A 22182-nucleotide genomic window follows, 5' to 3' on the forward strand; every position below is an offset into this window, starting at 1 on the left:
CACTGGCAGGATACATCACAATGTGCCATTGCGTGAAATGGGAGCTTATATCCACAAAGTGCCAAAGATGTGTGCCATTATCATTGATCTAAACTCAATCGATAATACCTTGGTGCAAAAGAGAATCCATGCTTCAGATGAAGACATGCAAAGCACTCTACTTTAAATATGACACTTTGCCTATAAAATAAACATAAAAAATATTCTAAGATGTCAGTCACTTACCTTGTCCTTGACATAGTAGTTAGTGTTATAGCAGAAGCGTATGCAATGATGGGTGTCGTTTGTCCATCGTACTAGTATGCCGTGCATACACTACAAAGAATAAGATATTAAGCCATTGGCTTCAATGATAGTCTCAACCTTGTGAGCCTCTAGTATACATGCCTTGCATTACACTGGCAGGATACATCACAATGTGCCATTGCGTGAAATGGGAGCTTATATCCACAAAGTGCCAAAGATGTGTGCCATTATCATTGATCTAAACTCAATCGATAATACCTTGGTGCAAAAGAGAATCCATGCTTCAGATGAAGACATGCAAAGCACTTTGGTTTGTACAGTGGCTTCTTATGGAGTCTACCCAAGCACTTTGCCTTGCAAAGTAGAGAGATCGGTTGCAAAGTGAAAAGTAAAAAATAGACAATTTAACAAACATAACTTGAAATTTACTAAACTTGTTGCCTAGTTTTGGTCAGGTTTTTGGTAATTTGCTCAAATATGGCTCATAGCCATATGTACTGCTTGAGTGAGTTAGCGTATGTATCATATACACCTTCGTGGGATGCAAAAACCTGCAAACATCGTGGTAAGTGTTCCCACGTTCATATGCTAAGAGCATATATTCTAAATTGTGAAAACCGTGATGCCAAATACCAAAAGGGAAGCCTTGTTTCATATAAGTACTCATGGAGTTCTAGGGTGCATAGCTAACAGATACTCTTTCCAATTTACAATGGCATAGCAAAAGAAAGTTGACTGTGTCAAGCATTCACAAATAATCGACCTTGTCGAATTGTACCACGTATTGAAATGAAAACAAATTTCTTGCAAAGTATGTACCTCGTACCTGCTTGGCTTGATTACGGTTGTCCTCGACCATAAAGATTTGTCTCGATTGACGTAACCTTTGTAAAACTTTGCCTAGGAGCCATGGCCTAGAAAAAAGACAAATTTAGAATGCAACATAGAGAAACCTCTATTAGCTTTTCAAGCTGATGAGTAAGTTGTACCCACTGGCCGTATTGTCATAAAACTCAAATGAAGTTCAATGAAGAAAAGATCCTTGTAGAACCGTAGCTAATGGTTGGCCTTGCCGAGGTACCTGTGCAACATGCCATGCCAAACTCCATGAGATTCTCATGCAACACCATGTCCTGACCTTTAGCAGGCATGGGAAAAAACATGGCTTATAAATGAGAACATTGCTCAATCAAGCCTTGTTTATGGAATACTCGCATTGGCTTGCCTTGCCATACTGGCTTGGTTGAATTTGATGCATGCTTTGTCGAATGCCCTTTGAGCCGTGCTCCATTAGCTTTCATGTTTACATTGAGTTCAATAAAGCCTTGCTTCTCCACCACCATGCTCTGCATGGGTTCTACATAAGTTTTATACTTTTTGTTGATGGTAATTTGAAATATATGCTAAAAATATTTGCTTGCTTCAAGTATCCCCCTCCTTGAGAGCTCGACTACACATGGTGATACTTGTTGAACACGGATGCAAGCCATTGTTGCGGAAACCAAAACCTAGGCCATGCCGTTCCATGGTCTCAGAGTACTATATAATGTTGTGGGGGATGTCTAAAATTTATGAAATTGCAGTGGTTTGTTCAAAGATCCTGCACTGCAGCACAGGTCGTTACTTGTTGTCGCTCCGGATCCGTAGTCGAGGTTAGGAAGAAAATACTTTCGTATGCACGAGGTGAGAAAGACCCCCTAGAAAGGAATTTTAGGATATAAGCATATCGAGCGCTCCATGTGTAAAACCAAAAGCTCAAACAAGCTATGGTGCTGCAAACAGTGGCACGTGAGGAAGATTGCATCGAGAGAGAGAGAGAGAGAGAGAGAGAGAGAGAGAGAGAGAGAGAGAGAGAGAGAGAGAGAGAGAGAGAGAGAGAGAGAGAGAGAGAGAGAGAGAGAGATCGGTTGCAAATCTTGGCATCGTGCAGAACCGGAACTTCCCCAGCAGGTCTGCACGATCCCAGCAAGACCAAAATCATTCAATTTACTGCGGGCTGACTTCTCCTCCCCCCTGATGCTAGGGTCATTGCATGTGGGCCTTCCATGTCCTCCTTCTCTATCGCCTATCAAGGACTACTGCACACAGCCTTGCTTCCTTAGTGCATGAGCATGAAAAAGTGGTTGGCTCCATGCCCCCCTTGCCCAAAATAGAGTTTTGATACCAATGTAAAGCCCCTGGTGGGACTACCTGGAATGATCCTCCCAGCCTCCCTTTATATAGCCCCCTGGGCCTCATTCCCTATCCATACTAGCAGTTGGCCCCTTGGGCCAGGTCCTTGATCACAAGCTTTATGCCCTTGGCATGACATATTGATCCCATCCAAAATTATGCATTGAATACATTAACTTAGTTCCATCATATTTTCAATGCTTGAGATGGCAAACATTCATTATGACACTTTTTATTGTTTGCAACCTTTTGCTAGATTGAGGTATCAATGTGTGACATTGGATAAATCCAACCAAGGGAACAACCAAGGGAACAACCTAGAATTCTTTCCTAGCTTGAGTGCTCTAGACTTTGAGAAGAGCTTTTCAAAGTAACTACACAATAGAAACATTTCAAGTTAGGCTAAAATCAGGCTTTGGTGGTACAAAGAATGACCAATTGTTTTCCACATGATTGGTACTTTGACCGCATAGCCTTTGTAATTTTGGATGGAATCCATTGGCTCCGAATTTTTTTTATAAAAAATATGAAGGCAAATAAAGACAAAATGAAAAGTGTGACCATACTTCTGAAAGAAACCTAAGGTGATGGGTTCATCATTTTTTTGGAGTGGCGAATGTTTAAACTTGTGGGAGAGAGCAGAGTAGTGCCATTTCCAAAAATTTCATGTCGATCCTTGCTTGCAATCACTGCATGAAGGGAATCTTGCTTTGCTGATACGATGGGTAGAATTCTAGCTCTGATAGTGCTTTGCCTTGCTAGTTCTGTCACTTTTAAAGTAGCTCACAATGTTGTTCCAACACAAGTCTACTTCTAGAGCCTCACCTAGGCCCAAACCAAAAGCAAAGGGTAGGGCAGTGCCATGAAATCCACTCCAAGCATCAACAAGAAACCGAAATCTACAATGGAGGTGGAACAAAAAAGCATCCCCAATACAAGAACAAGTGCTAAGCATTAGGAAGAGAATGGGGTCTAGGAGGACCTTTTTATTTGGAAATTTAAGGAAGTCAAATATTTAGTATTAATAAGGTAATCAAAGGATAGATTTTGAATTCGAACAGGAAAAACGATTAGTTTATTTGTATTCAAATTTTCTCCCCAAAATGGAATTTAAAATCTAGTGGGTAAAACCAGCATATCTATGGAAAGATCTCAAGGTGCAGATTGCAGATCTATGATCTCCACTTAGATTTGAGATCATATGTTGGAGTTATGGAAGGCCAAAATTTGTAAAATTGTCCACCTTCTTTTTGACGGGAAAAGTGCATCCTTTGACATGGCGTATGCATATTTGTCACAATGTTAATCACCTCCATAAGCTCATGGCAAATAAAGAGGCCCTCTTAGACCCCAACCTCTTCCTAATGAAGATTGTCGGTGGAACGTTCAGAGTGAGCATCTATCCTTTTCAATGAAAAAAGTCTGAGAAAGTCCACGGGGAGGCAAAGAGGTAAACATTGAGATCTCTACTGTTACTTTAGTGCCTTGCTCATGTTTGAATGCACCTTTGCATGCCTGCATATGTGTATGCAATCAATTATGTTGCTATCTTTAAAAAATCTGTGTTTTGGTAAGTGTGGGAAAATTCCCCAGTTGGTTAAACTTTGCATGCTTCAATAATCTGCTATATGGTACTGGCGTGCATGCATGTTTGAAGGTGCTACAACTTTGAGCAGGACCCTAACCCAGATTATGTGTTTTAGGAGGCATACATTTTAGAGTTGATTATAATATGAAACTATATTCCACACAATACCAAAATTTGTCCTAAATAGTACCAAAGTTGGTAATATTTTTTGTAGTATGCATGCTATTAAATTATATTCCACACAATATAAAAATTTCTATTAAATAATATCAATTTCGATAGTATTTAGCGTAGTATGCATCATATGAAAGTTAATTCCATACAATACTAGGTATACATGCTTGATTGTGCCACAACCTTGAGCAGGTCTAATTGTTCCACAACCTTGAGCAGGTCTGATTGTGACACAACCTTGAGTAGGTCTGAGAACCAGATTATGCATCATATGAAAGTTAATTCTATACAGTATTAGGTATGCATGCTTGATTGTGCCACAACCTTGAGCAGGTCTGAGAACTAGATTATGTATTGTACGAGGCAAATTTTTGAGTTACTGCATGCTATGAAACTAGTCTATAAGGTACCAAATTTGGAGTAAAAGTATGATTTTTGGTACTCTATGTCACCACTTTAAAGCCTATAAGGCATGTCTAACTAGTGTGAAATGGTCTTTCCTCTGCTCATTAGGTTTTTCTACATTGTAGAGGACCTACATGAGGAATACGACTTGACTCTAGAGGGGGTTCTCCCAAAGGACCTCCACGATGATGATCTACCTTCTATTTATCAATGGTTTTTAGTGCTCACGCATAAGTATCAAGAGAACTCAAAGATTTACTTGAATCATGTGCAACCCCACTTGGTCGATGATTGCAGATTTTTGTATCATAAAGTCTAACAAGCCCCCCATCATGCAAGGAGATAATTAATAATTTTGTGCAATGCTACGTCAAAAGATACCATCCAACAACAAAAAACCCTACATCCCATAAGGTGGCATGGGCATGCTTTGTTGAGAGTGTGCTCAATATGTGTAGTAGTAGGGTGGGAAATTTGGAGATAAAGATTGGAACTTGGAGGAGAGCTAATGGAGTCTCCCGAGAGAGAGAGAGAGAGAGAGAGAGAGAGAGAGAGAGAGAGAGAGAGAGAGAGAGAGAGAGAGAGAGAGAGAGAGAGAGAGAGAGAGAGAGAGAGAGAGAGAGAGAGAGAGAGAGAGAGAGAGAGAAAGTAATGAACATGGCCTATGAACTTTGAGAATAGCGGAATTAAGATAATTGGAGTGAGCATTTTTGTGAGACTACTTTGAGAACATAGAGGGTGAACTTAATAAGCAGTAGCAACATAACCATAGTACTTAATTAACTTGGCATGAACAATAATTTTGCAAGAGAGAGAGAGAGTTTAGAGAACTTGACAACAATTGAGGAGCGGATTTATGTGGAGTCGGTCCCCCCTCCAATAGGCTTTTGCATTATAGATTCTCCCGTCAAGAGAGACTTGGTACAATAGAATATTTGTGTTCCTTGTGACCTAGGTGATGCAATGAAGATAAAAGGCTTCATGCATCACGGGAAAAACATAGACTTGGTAGAAAGCATTAACCATCACTGGTCTCAGTCCCAAGGCCTCAAATACCTTCAAATGTGGAGAGAGCTAGCGGGGAATGAGGCACACCATGAGGGCAACATGAAGAGGAACTTGTCAAGTGTCCTAGCTGATTTCTTTAGACCAAGCTTGCCTTGTGTGAGGGTGTGTGTGTTCTCTCTCTAGCTCCTACAATGAGGGCTTGCCCCCCCCTTGTGTAGGGATGTGCATTGACTTTTTGAACACCTTAACCTGTCAAGCACCTTAGTCATGGAGCACCTTAGCACCTTAGTCATTAAGCACCTCAAGTACCTTAGTCAGCAAGCACGACAAGCACCTCAAGCTTGGGTTGGGTTCCCACCTCAAGCACAATCCTAGCTTGCCTAAGGTCAAAGGAATTTTAACGCTAACCTTTGGCAGTATTTAATGAATCTAATCCTAAGCTCTTTAAGCTCCATTAGCTAGCCTTTCTCTTTGACATACCATCTCTCATTTGGACCCCTTTACCATTGGCCCCGTGTTGAGATAGATCCGTAAGAACATGTCTATATTCTAACCCTTGTTATTGTTTATTCTCCCACATTAAATGATCAGTTTAATATGAGAAAATAATTTGGGTTGGTTAGATATTAGAGTTTATGACATTACCTCTCTCTTGAAATCATAGTGGTTCTCGACTATGAGGTAGAAGAGATAAAGCCTAAGTCATTAGTCAATGTTTCTTAGTGGATAGAGTATCTCTTTTTACCCTACGACATCAGATCATTTAATATGGGGAAGTACTAGGGGAGAAAAAGCTAGAACATTGGTTAGGCTAGCAAATCGATCACATTAGGGATCAGAAGGAGGAAAAATAGGGATCTAAAGAGGGGGCCATCTCCAAAGGAGCAATGTGCATCAATGGGCTTCAAAGACCCTAAGGTTCAGCCCATTAAGACTTCCAAATGCTAAGGTTCCAAAATTCAAAGCTAATGTCCAAGGGTCAAACTTAGGGAAAATTAGATGCTTGTGGGAAGACTCAAAACTCTTCCCACATCCCTATCCTTGAGGGGGCAAGGCATATTAGTAGGGAATGAGAGAAACAAAAACACAAACACAAACACACACACAAACACACACACACACACACACACACACACACACACACACACACACACACACACACACACACACACACACACACACACACACACACACACACACACACTCTCTTCCAAGCTCCCTTTACACAAAGGGCATAGTGGACACATGTCAGCTTCCTAGCCCAGTTGCCCCCAAGGTCCAGTCGGATCCTATTGGATGGCCATAGAGGTGGACCAATGAGAATTTGGATAGAGTAGATTTAGTTTAATTCATTTAAAAACACTTGATAAAAAGACCATTAGAAATTAAGCTCTCTAGAAGACTATTGGACAGTCTCCTAAGGGGTCCAATGAGCATTCAACAGCCCAATGGCTTGCCTGATTCCTATTGGTCAGAAGACTAAGAGGTCCAATGAGAGTTTAATTGCATTATTTAATACCTAAAGCTCTCACAAAAGGGGAAAGGGGTACACATGTCACAAGGCTATCGCTTATGCTTCTTTAATGTCATTGGCTAAGCTTTGCAAGGACCAATAGGATGCCAACATGAGCAAATAGCAAGAGGGGTTGACCAAGAGAGAGAGGTGGCTGATTTTTGCAAGGCATTATCACACACACACTCACACAATATCATGTGTGAAATAAAGAAGACTATCTCCTTCTCAAGCTTTAATGGAAAGGTCATCATCTACTCCAAGCTTGTGAGAAGGGAGGCCTACACCAACAACTCTTAGCTTTGTGATGCAAATCCAACCAAGAGCCAAGCTCCAATGCATGCTCATCTCCCCTACCATGCTAATTACTAAGCTATGCTAAGCTATTAAGAGTGATTATGTGAGGAGACATACTTCTTTCTCGTAAGAATACTCCTTCTTCTACTCTCATAACCCGCTAGCTCTCACCATCTTCGAAGGTGTGTGAGGTCTTGGGTCTGAGACTGTGAGGGAATTAATGTTATGTTTTCAAGTGTAATCTTGGTGCTTGAAGCTTCCATCTTCAATGCACCAACAAGTTATTGAAGGACCACAAAGTATTGTATTGTAAAATGTCTCCCTTGATGGGGGAAACCTATAATACAAAGCCTTTTGGAGGGGGGACTAGCTCCATGTAAATCCGGTCCTCAACTATTGTCAATAGCTTAATTTCTCTCTCTGGTTGAAGTATTGTTCATGCCTATCTACCTAGGTGTTATGCTTTTGTTGATCTCTCCATCCAAGCACTCTTGCTATGGTCATTAGGAATCTATTCTTAATGAAATGCTCACTATGTCTATGTTATTTTCCGATACACACAAGTTACTAGACAATTAAATGTTACATTGGTATCAGAGCACACGGTTACTCTTTTCTTGCTCAAGAAGAGAGGTCCTCAAGCTAACTATAATTTTGGTATTATAATTGCAATTGAGTAAGTAGAATAGGGAATTTTCAGCCTTGAAGTGTGCCTGCTTCGTGCTGATAACGAGGCATCTTCGTCGAGAGATATAGTCTTAATAGTGGAGTCCTATGGGACTTGCCTATGGCTTAAACCACTATTGAGCTATTAGAAGCTTGACAGGAGCCGGTGCTATTTTCGTGGTGAAAGACCCTCTCTTCTATTCCTTGCAATTAATGATATTCGAACCACGGGTGTACAAGAGCTTGAGTGTTTTTCTAAAGGGGTTAAGAGGAGTAGCAACTAGGGCTTGAAGTGTCAAAGTACACCTAAAAATTTTACACCTAAAAGTTGTTAGAATGGTTGAAAATAGTGAAGAGAGTGAAATTAATGCTGATAGCTTTGATTTTGCTAATGCATAGGCTAATAATGATGCCCCTATGCTTGTTAATTACCTTGTTAGTAGGCTTTAACAAGCCCAAAGTGAAGTGCAATGGCAGCTACGTGCTTATGGGATTCTCCAAACTCCCCACCAAAAAGAGAGAGTACCTAGGAAGCCTCCTTGTGAGACTTCCAAAAGAGGCCTCTCTGCGATAAGGGAAGAAGAAGAGGATCTATATGAAGGGCTCAAAAATTTACTACTTGACGATGCATCTCCTTCCCAAAGGAGAACTCAAGTTTCAATGGTAGAGCCCCCACCAAAAGAACGAGAAAGAAGTAAGTCTCTTGCCACCTCGACAGTGATGGATCCATGAAGACGGCGGGAAAGACGCTCTCCAATACCCGTAAATAGAGAAGACCATCTCACACTTCTCTATACCATAATTCAAAGAGGGACGACAGAAAAGAACAGAAGAAAAAGGCGAGAAAGAGGTCACCCTCTTCTCCATCTTCTTCATCCTCTTCCTTTGATAAAGAAAGTGATGGTGCAGACAAGGAGGAACAAGGGAAGAAAAAGGCAAGAAAGAGGTCACCCTCTTCTCCATCCTCCTCAAATTCTTCCTCTTCTGAAGAAAGTGATGGTGCAGCTTTCAAACCAACAAAAAGAAAAGTCCATAGTAAATCCTATGCCACATGGAAGAGGTTTTCCACGCTCAAAAAGTTCAAAGAGGGAGGAAAGAACATCTCTTTCCTTCCCTACAATGGCACCTTTGGTGCTACGGACAAAGTTTTGGCCTTCACCCAACAATTCAATGTGGCATTTGGAGATGAAGGCTTCACGGAGTCCTCTAAGCTACACCATGTAGCCATGCATCTTCAAAAGTCCGCCAGGCAATGGTGGTCTAGCCTACGGGCAAGCGGTGAAGCTCCACGAACATGGAAAGCTTTAAGAGCTTCCATCATGAAGCAGTTTTTGGATACTGATGCCAAAGACAGAGTACTCAGCGAATGGCGAAGCTTGAAGCTCTCTCCCTATGAATCTATTCACAAATATGTAGACAAGTTTTGGGACTTTCATCTCAAAGCCATTGTCTTCAAAAAGATGGATTTTGGAGAGAAAAATCAACAATTTGGTGCGGGTTTAACTGAAGATATGGTGGAGTATGTCAACTCCCAAAGGCCATGCACCATATCTGTGGTCATACACCATACCATGGTGGCTTCACGAATCAATTTCCAACAAGGGGCTAAGAGAAATCTTAAGCCCACGGAGAACAAGGACTATAATAACGAGCCCAAGGGGAAGCACAATGTCCAAAAGTCTCCTAAAGGCAATGCCAACAATAACAAAATCTAAGGAGAAGGGAGTTTATAAAGGCAAAAATAAACTCTCTCTTGAATAGCTTGAGCGTTATCGTAAAGATAACTGATGTTTCAAGTGTGGGGAGCAAGGGCATGCCTATCATGCTTGTCCCCACAAGAATACACACAATGAGCCTCCTAGAGCTACCTTGGTCGAAATCCAAGAAGAGGATGCTCACCATAAAAGGATCTTCTCTATGCCATGCTTGGGAAAAGGTAAGAGAACATGCTGCTTTTATTCTCTTTGACCCTGGTTCTACTCACAATTTCATATCCACAGAGTTGGAAACCAAGCTATGCATCCAAGCCTATGAGATGGGAGATGTCATACCCGCCGATGGTGCTTTCAAGGGGCAAGAAGCCTCAGTCCCTCCCTTAATTGGGAAATTGAGGCAGGGACAAGGCTAAACTTCTCTTCGGTCTATCACCCTCAAACGGATGGCCAAAGTGAAATAGCTAACCTAACAATTCTTGATCTAATAAAAACCTATGTAATGGACGTAGATCAAAGGTCCCCATGGGAGAAGTAATTACCGTTAGTGGACTATGCCTACAATAACACTATACATACCTCCACCAGAAAATCACCTTTAGAGGTAATCGAGGGAAGATCTAGAAGTCCCCTGCTACTTAAGGTACACGGGAAGATCTTTGCTGCAGATGAGTAAGGATGCTATCTCTATCTCACTACAAAGGCAAAATATTTTTGCCGATAAGCGCAGAAGAGCTCAAGCCTTTAAACAAAATGATTGGGTCTTACTTAAATTTCCCAAGGCTCGATTAAGGCACACAATGGGCAAGAATCCTACGGGACACCAAAAGTACTATGCTAAACTAGCAAAAAGGTACTATGGTCTCTTCTAGATTCTTAGACCAATCAATGAGATGGCCTATCAACTCAAGCTGCCCAATCGTTGGCTCATACATAATACTTTCCATGTGAGCCTCCTAAGCCTTACAAAGGAGAGCCAACTCAAGAACCAACTATTGAAGATCCACCGAAGATCGATGACTGAGAAGAGGTGCTGCAGCCCGGGTCCATTCTCCAACATGAAGACAAGGTATTGAGAGGCGGTAAGATTATCCAATGATATCTTATTAAGTTTAAGAACTATCCTTTTGAAGATGCTAGATGGATGCAAGGCATACAATTAAAGGATAACCTGAACCTGTCAATGCTTACAATGCTTCCCTAGAGTAAGCAAATGTAAAAATGTTTAAAATGAACAAAGTTTTTGTCTTATAAGACTCTCGTTTCCTTTATTGTGCACAAATGTTAAGAAGTATGCATGCTTAGGATTAAGTTTGCGGAGACGACGTCTTCCAAACACCAAGTAGAGCTTGTCACTCTACTATGGAAGATTGATAAGACTAATGTGCAGACATGCTTGCGGCATCTTAGGCTCTCCAGCACCAAATGGATTAGTCATCCATTCTAGAACGATGTCATAGGGTAAAATAGGGATCCTCAACCCGCTAGAAAAAGGACTAATAACTATACTTTATCTTCTCTACCTCATAGTCGAGGACGAATATGATTTCAAGAGAGAGGTAATGTCATAATAACTAATATCTAATTATCCTAAATGATTTTCTCATGTTAAACTGATCATTTAATATGGGGAAGTACCAGGGGAAAAAAAGCTAGAATATTGGTTAAGCCGGTAGACCGGTCACAGTAGCAATCCAAAGGAGGGAAATAGGTATCCAACAAGGGGGCCATCTGCAAAGGATCAATGTGCATCAATGGGCTTCAAAGACCCTAAGGTTCAGCCCATTAAGACTTACAAATGCTAAGGTTTCAAAATTCAAAGCTAATGTCCAAGGGTCAAACTTAGGGAAAATTGGATGCTTGTGGGAAGACTCAAAAGTCTTCCCACATCCCTATCCTTGAGGGGGCAAGCCATATTAGTAGGGGATGAGAGAGAAACACACACACACATACACACACTCTCTCTCTTCCAAGCTCCCTTTACACAAAGGGCATAGTGGACACATGTCAGCTTCCTAGCCTAGTTGTCCCCAAGGTGCATTCAGATCCTATTGGATGGCCATAGAGGTGGAACAATGAGAATTTGGCTAGAGTAAATTTAGTTTAATTCATTTAAAAACAATTCATAAAAGAACCAACAGAAATTAAGCTCACTAGAAGACTATTAGACAGTCTCCCAAGGGGTACAATGAGCATTCAACAGCCCAATGGCGTGCCTGATTCTTATTGGTCAGAATACTAAGAGGTCCAATGAGAATTTAATTGCATTATTTAATACCTAAAGCTCTCACAAAAGGGGAAAGAGGGACACATGTCACAAGGCTATCACTTATGCTTCTTAATTGTCATTGGATAAACTTTGCAGGGGCCAATAGGATGCCAGCATGAGCAAATAGCAAGAGGGGTCGACCAAGAGAGAGAGGTGGCTGATTTTTGCAAGGCATTATCACTCACACACACACTCACACAATCTCATGTGTGAAGTAAAGAAGACTATCTCCTTCTCAAGCTTTAATGGAAAGCTCATCATCTACTCCAAGTTTGTGAGAAGGGAGGTCTACACCAACAACTCTTGGCTTTGTGATGCAAATCCAACCAAGAGCCAAGCTCCAATGCATGCTCATCTCGTCTACCATGCTAATTACTAAGCTATGCTAAGCTATTAAGAGAGATTATGTGAGGAGACATACTTCTTTCTCGTAAGAACAGTCCTTCCTCTTGATCTACTCTCATACCCTGCTAGCTCTCACCATCTTCGAAGGTGTGTGAGGTCTTGGATCTGAGACTGTGATGGAATTGATGTTGTGTTTTCAAGTGTAAGCTTGGTGCTTGAGGCTTCCATCTTACTTGCACCAGCAAGTTATTGAAGGAACATAAAGTATTGTATTGTAAAATGTATTCCTCGATGGGGGAAACCTATAATACAAAGCCTTTTGGAGGGGGGACCGGCGGCTCCATGGAAATCCGGTCCTCAACTGTTGTCAATAGCGTAATTTCTCTCTCTTTTTGAAGTATTGTTCATGCCTATCTACTAGGTGTTATGCTTTTTTTGATATCTCCATCCAAGCACTCTTGCTATGCTCATTAGGAATCTATTCTTAATGAAATGCTCACTATGTCTATGTTATTTTCCGCTACACACAAGTTACTAGACCATTAAATGTTACATTGCTTGCTAAACCTGTCGAATATCGTCCATATTCCCATATTCCCATGGATAAACTTGGGTAATCCAAAGATAAAATTCTTGGATATACTCTCCCATGGTGAATTAGGGATTGGCAATGGCTAGAGTAGTTCAGGTTGCTTCCCTCTATCATACTTAGTCTTTTGTCATACCACACATTTTGAAACATACTCTTGTATGTCCACTTTCATGGTAGGCCAATAGAAGTATGTATCTACTCCTCAAAGAGTAGGTTGAATGCCTCTATGCCCTGCATAGGGAGGAGCATGGGATTCATATATGACTTTCTCATGAAGGGAGTGGGTAACACATAGCCTTTTGGCATAAAGAAGGTAACCATCCTGCAAGATGAATGGTTCTTCTTTCTTCCCTAATGCAAGGGCTGACATTACGTCTTTAAAGTCAGGGTCAGTAGCATACTCGTCTATCATAGAAGATAGATCATTGTGAGTTCATATAGACACCGCATTAACTTTTGGTCATCGGTGAAAGTGCATCGGCCACTTGATTGTGCTTACCAGCAATGTGAGCAATATGAAAATAAAATTGAGAAATAAAATTTTCCCACCTCATTTGTTTGTCAGAAAGCTTGGTTTGCATCATGAAGTGCTTGAGACTTTGGTGGTCTCGTAAAATAAATGAAGTCCCCAATAGATAGTGCTTCCATGTGTCTAGGGCATGTAGAACAGCTAGAAGCTCTTTTTTGTATATGCCCAAGTCTCGCTCATCGACATTGAGCCTTCGGCTCTCATATGCTATGAAATGCCCTTCTTGAAGCAAGAATGCTCCAAGACAATCACCACAAGAACCACATTGTACCTCAAATGGATTTGAGAGAGCCGGAAGCATAACGACTGGTTGGGAGGTAAGCTTCTCTTTGAGCTTGTCAAAAGAATTTTTCTCGTTAGTAGTCCATGAGTACGTAACATTCTTCTTTGTTAAGTCATGTAATGATCCTCTTATTTGAGAGAATTTGGTTATGAAGCATCTATAGTATGCACACATACCAATAAAGCTTCTTAGCTCATGTAGATTCCTTGGATTAGGCCATGCTTTTATTACCTCCAATTTTGATGGATCCATAAGGATACCATCTTGAGAGATAATATGACCTAAGTATTGAATCTCTTGAAGGAAAAATTTTCTCTTCTTTTGATTGATAAAAAGCTTCCTCAAATCTTGAAAAATTACATGGAGATGTTGCTTGTGTTCCTTCAAGAACTTGGAATAGATGATGATATCATCAAAGAACACTCTGGTGAATTTGCGGTAGGGTCTAAATATTTTCTCCAGTAAATGATTGAACGTGGCTGGTGCATTAGTCAAGCCAAAAGGAATGACTAGATATTCATAAAGACCAAACGTTGTACGAAAAGCGGTCTTTAGGATATCTTCATTCACTATCCTTATTTGATGATAGCCACTTTTAAGGTCAATCCTACTGAAGTAGGTAGAGCCTTGTAGCTTATCAAAAAATGTACCATCTTTCTTTTGCACTAAAAGGACTGGAGAACAAAAGGGAGAAGAGCTAGGCCTCACTGTCCCTTTCTCTAACTCTTCTTGATTCCTACCATTTACATTTGATGAAACATTAGGATAGTTTAGGGATTCATTGAGAAAAATAATGTATGTAAAAACTGAGCTTTTCATTGATTTATCAAAAGCAGGAGGATTTTAGTACGACCAGACCCACTAGAATCTATTTACATGCTCTTTTCCATGTAGTTAAAGTAAATTCTCCTTTCAGGGAACTTCATGTTGGTAGCTATGTGGTTGAACCATGGTGCCCCTAGGATAACATCCTCATCTTGGAGAGGAGCGATGAAAAAGTCTTCTTTGTTGACACTTTGGATATGAAGCGTCAACTTCCCAATCAAGGGAGTATTGAAAGATTTCTCTCCCTTGAAAACTGCATGGTAGTTACAATATCTCCCATTTTGAAAGCTTAAATGCCCAGCTTGGTGGCCAACTCCGTTGATATGAAGTTATGAGTAGATCCAGGGTCAAACAAGATGAAGGCATCATGCTCCCTTACCTTTTCCCGAGGTGGTCCTTTGCAATGAGCATCCACTTTTGGAGCTTTGATCGTGTGAGCTCTAGGAGTCTCATTGCAGGCCTTTCTCTTGGGGCAAGAATGATAGCCATTTCCTTGCGCCCCACACTTAAAACATTTGTGGTCCTTACGAAAAGTTTCAAGCTCTTCAGGAGAGAGTTTTTTTTACCTTCGTAAACTCCCTTCTCCTTGGACCGATTGTTGTTGTTGTTGTTGTTGGAATTGCCTTGGGAATAATTTTGGGCATTAGTTTTCTCCTTTGCATCACTTTTGCCTTTTGTTTCCATGGGCTTGGCATTCCGTCTAGCCCCTTGTTGGAAATTGATGCGTGAAGCAACCATGGTGTGGTGGATTACTTTGGTGATAGAACCATACTATTGGCAGTTGACGTACTTGGCCATTTTAGGTAATCCCACACAAAATTGTTGCTTTTTCTTGGCACATTCTATCTTTTGAAAGACAGTATCCTTGAGATGTAAATCTCAAAACTTATCCACATATTTGTGGATAGACTCATGGGAGAGAAGCTTCAAACTTTGCCATTTGGTAAGCACTTTGTCCTTTGCATTGCTTGCAAGGAAATGCTTCATGATGGATATCCGTAGAGTTTTCCATGTCTTTGGGGCTTTACTGTTGCCACAAAGGCTAGCCCACCATTGACGAGCAGATTTCTGAAAGTGCATAGCTACATGGTGTAGCTTAGAGGACTCTGCAAATCCCTCATCTCCAAAGAGTTACTCTTTCCTCCCTCTTTGAACTTCTTGAGATTTTGGAACCTTTGCCATGCAGGGTAAGATTTGCGATGTCCTCTCCTCTTGTATTCCCTAGGAGAATAGTTGTTGCTTTTGTCGGAAGAGGAGGAAGGTGAAGAAGAAGGAGAAGAGTATAACCTCTTTCTTACCCTTTTCTTCCTTTGTTTCCTCTCTTCCCTTTTGGAGTGGCAAGGAGAAGGACTGTGCATTGATCGTTTCCTCTTGGGAGGAGTTGGAGACCATCTAGACCATCATCTTTTTGGAGCCACATCTTAAGAGGAACTTAGGGATTTGCTTCTTTCTTGTTCTTTGGATTCCTCCTCTCTTATGGGAGAGAGTCTTCTTTTGGGGGTTCTCATCAAGAGGCCTCCTAAGCTCTCTCTCCTCTTAGAGAGGAAGGGAAATCCCATAAGCACGAAGTTGTTGAGTAACTTCAGCTTGCAAAGCAGGGTTCCCCTTAGCTTGCTGCAACCTAGGAACAAGATAATTGACAAACATGGAGGCATCATCATTATCACCTTCATGTGCAAAATCAAAGTTATCACCTTCATGTGCAATAGTTGTTGCTTTTGTCGGAAGAGGAGGAAGGTGAAGAAGAAGGAGAAGAGTATAACCTATTTCTTACCCTTTTCTTCCTTTGTTTCCTCTCTTCCCTTTTGGAGTGGCAAGGAGAATGACTGTGCATTGATTGTTTTCTCTTGGGAGGAGTTGGCGACCATCTAGACCGTCATCTTTGTGGAGCCACATCTTAAGAGGAACTTAGGGATTTGCTTCTTTCTTGTTCTTTGGATTCCTCCTCTCTTATGGGAGAGAGTCTTCTTTTGGGGGTTCTCATCAAGAGGCCTCCTAAGCTCTCTCTCCTCTTAGAGAGGAAGGGAAATCCCATAAGCACGAAGTTGTTGAGTAACTTCAGCTTGCAAAGCAGGGTTGCCCTTAGCTTGCTTCAACCTAGGAACAAGATAATTGACAAACATGGCGGAATCATCATTATCACCTTCATGTGCAAAATCAAAGTTATCAATGTTCATTCTACTCTCTTGGTTATTTTTTCAACTATGCTAATTAAACTTATGTATAGATTACTTTGTGCTTTGGTACCCTCAAAAACCTTGGTCGCTACTCTTATTTACCTTTGAAAATCAATTCTCAAGCAGCCACACCCATGGTTTAGACACTGTTGATTGCAAAGACTAGTAGCTCGATTGAATATGGATCTTGTTGAGCTTGCTCCGAGCTCAATAATGGTTAAGCCAAAGGCAAGCCCCGAGAGGCTACATTATTAAGACTATGGTTCCCAATGGTGTACCTCAAACTAAATCCTGCTCAACCAAGATAATAGATCCCTGTCCCACTTACCCTATTGAAATAAATAGGACCAACATTTCATGGACAACTTAAGGACCTCTCTTCTTAAGCAAGAAAAGAGAACCCAATAGCCCTGATACCAATCCGATGGAAATGGCCTATAAACTTTGAGAATAACAAAATTAAGAGAATTAGAGTGAGCATTTTTGTGAGACTACTTTGAGAACATAGAGAGTGAACTTAATTAGTGGTAGCAACATAACCATAATACTTAATTAACTTGGCATTAACACTAGGTTGGTAATGGAACACTTTTATGTCCTGGGACACTTTTATGTCTTGTTAAGTGACCATTTTCCTTGAATTATGTTAAGAGTTTCAAAATGGATTTTGAGGTGCTATCTGTCTAGAAAGTTGTCTCATGAGCTGAAAAAAACTCGACATTTTTTTGGAATATCAATTCTGTTAAGTATGGAGCCCGATTTACCCTTGTAATTTTCAGTGGTAAAAGCGCACATTTGTAAGGCCCCCATTATGAGGAGAAGCCATCGTGCGTGAAGGAAAATCACTCACCAGAAACCAAAATTTTCACGGACAAGAATCAGGGGCAACTTTAAAGGCCTCGGGGGCGGAGGCCCCCGAGACTTTTTTTTCCACCGGAATATTCTTTTCCGCCGGAATATTATGGCCGGACGGCGGCCGGAAAGTGGTCGGAAAACAACCGGTCGGTTGGCCGGTGGCCGGTAGTCAATGGCCGATGGCCGGTGGTCGGAAGTCAATGGCCGGTGGCCGGTGGTCGGAAGTCAATGGCCGGTGGCCGTGGCCGAATTCAAAAGCGGACTTGTCTTCTCAAGGGCGGCCACACATGGGCGGATTGGAGGGTCCGATTTGGACTTATTCCCACAAGGGCGGCTACACATGGCTGTCTCTCATAAGAGAGGGCAGCCCTTTTGGCCTATAAAAGGAGGTCATTTCTACACACATTTCATAGTGTGAAGTTGATGCAACAAGGTGAGTGTGAGGTGGTGAGAGTGAAGCAAGGCGGGAGCTCCATTAAGGGTATAATCCCTTTGTAAATTACTTCTTGTTTTGAAGTACTAAAGCCATTGAGTGGCTGCTTTCCCGTGGACGTAGCCCACATTGGGTGAACCACGTATATCATGTGTACTCTCTCTCTCTCTCTCTACTCTATAATCTCGTGTATGTAAATCTGTCTTTCTTAATTAAGTAATCTACTCAATTATCTATTTAGCTACGTCTTATTTCCTAACAAATTCCATCTTTAACCTTGTCCTTGCACAACATTTCACAACCTAAACTGTGTGAAAAAAACGGGTCCTATTTTTGGCTTTTTTCAACTTTTTGCAACTATACCACTCTAGAAATCATGTTTGTGAGGTCTATAATGCTAGAGAACTATCTTTAGTAGTCCTCAACATGTCCTGATGCTTCTAGGGAGAAATAAATGTTAAAGTTGTAAGTTATGACCAAATTACAAAAATTGTCAAATTCTGTTTTTTAGCCAATTTTAGCTCTTCTATGATTTTTTTGGTGGCTTTCATGATATCCAAATGCAGTTTTGATTTTCTATGTCGCATATTGTAACATAAAGCTAATATTCCTTGAGTTTTGGGGCACCTAATACCCTATTTTGCATAGTAGACAACGATGGTTGATTTTTTCAATTATAGAAGAAAACGAAACATTCTAGTATATCAAGTATAGCTTTTTCAATATTGTTAGTTTCTTATGACAACTACATGCATTTTGTAGGTAGTAACCATATCTAGTCATAAGGATCAAATTTGTCTAGATATTGAATAGTTTCTATGGGATTCTACAACTCATAATGTTGAACCCAGTTTTTTCATGTTTGCTGTATTTAGCACATCATATTTTTCCCCAAGATTCCCCTTGGTAAGAGATGTATTATTCTTTTGACATGCTCCATGGCTCCTTATGAACCTAAAGGACAATAGGGAACTAAGAAAACATGCATATATTATTTGTATTGAGTGTGGCTATAGAAACTTTGATGATAGGTTTGCAGAATGGTAAAAATTCAACTTTTTTGTACCTATTTCTTTTGGCAAAACAAAAAATAGTGAGTGAGAAGCAATCATATGTTCTGATCACCAACCCATTGAAGTTAACTAGGGAATTTATCTCAAGTCTTACAAAAATCCCTAATCTTATTTTTATGCAACAAAACGTAAGAAATGAATGGTTTGATGAAAATGTACTAGTGATCCATCAACTTTGGAGGCTTGGTGTGACCAAAAGATAATAAATTTTACAAGTTTCTTATTTTTTCCATGTGTAGTAGGCCTTGAACTATAACCTCATGAAAGGATTTTACAAAATGAGTGGATCTATTATGGTTTTGGAGGTTTTTTTCAAAACCCTGAAAGGACACTTTTATGTCCTATTAGGTTACCAACCTAGTGTTAACAATAATTATGCAAGAGAGAGAGTTTAGAGAACTTGACAACAAATGAAGACTGGATTTATGTGGAGCCGGTCCCCCCTCCAATAGTCTTTTGTATTATACATTATCCCATCAAAAGAGACTTGGTACAATACAATCTTTGTGTTCCTTGTGACCTAGGTGATGCAATGAAGATGGAAATCTTGATGCATCACGCACATAACATAGACTTTGTAGAAATTAGTAACCATCCCCGGCCTCAGTCCCAAGGCCGCAAACACCTTCAAAGGTGGAGAGAGCTAGCAGGGAATGAGGGTAGGGAAGAGGAAGAAGAAAAATTTATAGGAGAAATAATTAATTACACACTTATCATCACTCTTCTTGCTTAGCATACATAATAGCATAGTAATGGTTGGATTTGCATTCCATAGCTAAGAGTGTTGGTGCTCGGGGGGTTCACAATTCAATATCCCCCTATATAACGTGTGTTCATGGGATATTAAAAAAAAATCTCTTTTAACATGTTTGTATGAATAAAATGACCCCTTATTTTAGGAAGTTTTTTATAAATTGAATATAAAACCCCCTTATTTTAGGAAGTTTTTTCAAAATTGAATATAAAACCCCCTTATTTTAATGTATCTTTGTTAAATTTCCTAATATTTTTGCATTTTAAAACTCCTACTTTCAAACTCACATTATACATTAACATGATTACATAGTGCACCCCCCGAGTGTTGGTGTAGGCTCTCAACTTCTCTACAAGCTTGGAGAAGGAGATGGAGCTCTTGCACTTTGCACCTCACACAATGAGAGAGAGAGAGAGAGAGAGAGAGAGAGAGAGAGAGAGACAGAGAGAGAGTGGGAGAGTATACCCCCCAAGCTAGCCCCCTCCTTGCTTTGGTAGACTCCCTCTCTTAGCTCATGATGGAAGCTCATTGGACCCCTTAAAGCCTGGCCAATCACATACAGAGTGCATATCAAGCAAGAATGCTAGCCTTGGAACAAGTGTCCCCCTTTCCCCTTTGAGAGAGAGGACTTGATAAATGCATAATCTAAAAAAAAAACTAATTTATCATTGGACCCCTTGAGAGGCCAACCGATAGGCTTTAGGTACTTCATGATGGGAACATGAAGAGGAACTTGACAAGTGTCCTCTGCCCTCTTTAGACCAAGCTTGCCTTGTGCGAGGATGCGTGTGTTCTCTCTCTAGCTCCTACAATGAGGGCTCGCCCCCGCTTGTGTAGGGATGTGCATTGAATTTTTGAACACCTTAACTCGTCAAGCACCTTAGTCATGGAGCACCTTAGCACCTTAGTCATTAAGCCGTCCTTGACGTGCTTGCTATGCCCGACACTAACCTTTGGAGGTCTTTAATGAAGGTAACCCTAAGGTCTTTATTCTCCATTAGCTAGCCTTGCTCTTTGACATACCATCTCGCATTTGGACCCCTTTACCATTGGCCCCGTGTTGATATAGATCTGTAAGCACATGTATATATTCTAACCCTTGTTCCTATTTATTCTCCCACATAAAATGATGAGTTTAATATGAGAATATCATTCGGGTTGGTTAGATATTAGATTTTATGATAAAGAGAGATAGATAGAGAGAGAGAGAGAGAGGAGAGAGAGAGAGAGAGAGAGAGAGAGAGAGAGAGAGAGAGAGAGAGAGAGAGAGAGAGAGAGAGAGAGAGAGAGAGAGAGAGAGAGAGAGAGAGAGAGAGAGAGAATCCATACCTTGGGCTAGTAGTTGGTTACATGGCTAATTTCTAGAGGGTATTTGATAGGATGCCTTGAAAGAATAGAACTGCCACAAGTAGGCTAAGAGCACCGAGGGCTTATATTTAGTAGAATAAGGAGGCTCTACTGAGGTACGAAGGCTCATATGTTGTGGCAAAGAGAATTAAGGATGATGTTTCTAAGCTACCAAAAGTACAAAATCTTGAGATGCTAGATTGTTTATATCTTTGATCTTTTATCTTATGTTTATACAAAGAATATGACCCACTTGAGGCTAAATGAAAGGAAGGGAAGAACCACTTTGATTTTGTTAGTAAGGTCATTGTTGACATAAAGAGGAGCAAGAGATTTTCCCTCTTCCCAAGGACCTCAAATTGTGGATTTTTAGAATACCATTCATGTCTTTGGCATATGAATCACTTATGGGGGAGGCTTTGGAGGCTTCTTATGTTTTTGATAGCCTCATGCTTTCTTGCCAGATATTAGTATCATCCTCTATGATTTAGTGTTCTATTGAAAAGAAATACCTCTTATGCTAAACCTGGGATTGCAACATTGCAATCCCAGTGGAGGCAAAGGCCTAGATCAGTGACGGGCGCTCTACTTTGAAGAGTACCTAGGCATAGTTTCTACATAAAATTAATCTTTTGTGCTGATTACATTGCCTAATAAAAAGATTTGTCAATGTTTTTGATCGTGTAGCTAGAGAGAAAACTAATGAGCGTGTCAAAAGAATAAATTTTTGAGAGGAATTGAAGGAGCACCACTGTCCTACCAAGTCAACTGCTAGTAATATGTTTGCTCAGGACCAATGATGAGATCCCAACTTGTGATAAGTCCAAGGCTGCTGATGCAGATAACCCAACTATCGATGATACACTGGATGCTGATAAAGGTATGCCAACTTTTGATGAGACAAGAGGTGCTGATAAAG

This window comes from Adiantum capillus-veneris, chromosome 4, assembly GCF_014529385.1.
Source record: "Adiantum capillus-veneris isolate H3 chromosome 4, ASM1452938v2, whole genome shotgun sequence".
In the NCBI taxonomy this organism is placed as follows: domain Eukaryota; kingdom Viridiplantae; phylum Streptophyta; class Polypodiopsida; order Polypodiales; family Pteridaceae; genus Adiantum; species Adiantum capillus-veneris.